Source organism: Echinops telfairi, unplaced genomic scaffold (assembly GCF_000313985.2).
Source record: "Echinops telfairi isolate 266 unplaced genomic scaffold, ASM31398v2 ScPeMD7_4;HRSCAF=17, whole genome shotgun sequence".
In the NCBI taxonomy this organism is placed as follows: Eukaryota; Metazoa; Chordata; class Mammalia; order Afrosoricida; family Tenrecidae; genus Echinops; species Echinops telfairi.
Window position 1 is genome coordinate 52,243,706 of NW_022103900.1, and position 1,282 is coordinate 52,244,987.

The 1,282-nt window shown below is 41.6% G+C and overlaps 1 protein-coding gene across 1 annotated transcript in view; it reads left to right on the plus strand.

Annotated features, from left to right (window-relative positions):
- The window catches only part of ZRANB3 (zinc finger RANBP2-type containing 3), a 259,543-nt gene that overhangs the window by 251,008 nt on the left and 7,253 nt on the right, over window positions 1-1,282 (plus strand). The gene's annotated exons all lie outside the window — the stretch shown is intronic.

Below are 1,282 nucleotides of genomic sequence, written 5' to 3' on the forward strand. Positions count from 1 at the left end.
CCCCTCCCTCCCCGCTCCCCCTCCCTCATGAACCCTTGATAATTTATATATTATAATTTTGTCATCTCTTGCCCTGTCCGACGTCTCCCTTCAACCACTTTTCTGTTTTCCGTCCCCCAGGGAGGTCACATGTAGATCCTTGTAATCAGTTCCCCCTTTCCAACCCACCCTCGCAGTACCGCCACTCACACCACTGGTTCTGAGGGGATCATCTGCCCTGAATTCCCTGTGTTTCCAATTCCTCTCTGTACCAGTGTACATCCTCTTGTTTAACCAGATTTGTAAGATAGAATTGGGATCATGATATTGGGGGAGGAGGAAGCATTTAGGAACTAGAGGAAAGTTATATGTTTCATCATTGCTACATTGCACCCCAACTGGCTCATTTCCTCCCCAAGACCCTTCTGTAAGGGGATGTCCAGTGTCCTACAAATGGGCCTTGGGTCTCCACTCCATACTGCCCCCCTCATTCACTGATAATGATTTCTTTGTTCTGAGGATGCGATCACAGGCTTTTAGATCCAGTGCGATGGACGCATCTCCAGGGCTCTGGCCATTCTCAGAGTGACTGGCCAGTGGGAAGGTGAAGGCAGATTGTTCTCCTAAAGTATTTTAAAGCAAATGCCAGGCAATAATTGATCTCACCTTTTAAAATTTCATTGTATATTTCTAACAGATGAGGACTTTATTTTTAATATAAATCAAATGCCCTAGTACACTTTATACCCCCAACACAATTACCATATATAAGCCAAGTATAAGCCAACCCAAATATCAGCCGAGGCATCTAATTTTACCACATAACTGCATTAAACATGTGCTGAAAAACTCGGCTTGTACACGAGTATATATGGTATAATTCTTTAATAAAAATAAGTCCATCTTTTGTTTTCCCCGGTTATCTGAAAAAGAAATTTTTTTACTTGCTTTGTTTAAATCAAGACCAAAATACAGTGTACACATTACATTTGATTAATATTCCTCTTTTTGTGTATTCTCTAATAGCATCCCGCCCCTTTATTGCATCATTGACAGTTGGAAACAATGAATTTACTTTCCTGTAGGATTTCCCATGTTCTGGAATTGTGTCGCTGTGCCCTTATGGTGTTTTGGTTTTTCTTGACACATCTCTCTATATTTCCTGTAAACAGCTTTATTGAGATATGTCACATACAGTAAAATGCACCCTTTAGAACAACAAGTGATCCAAATCGGTGGTGAGGAGGGTGTAGGAGGCCTGGTAGGGCATGATCAAGGGTAATGTAACCAAGAGGAATTACTG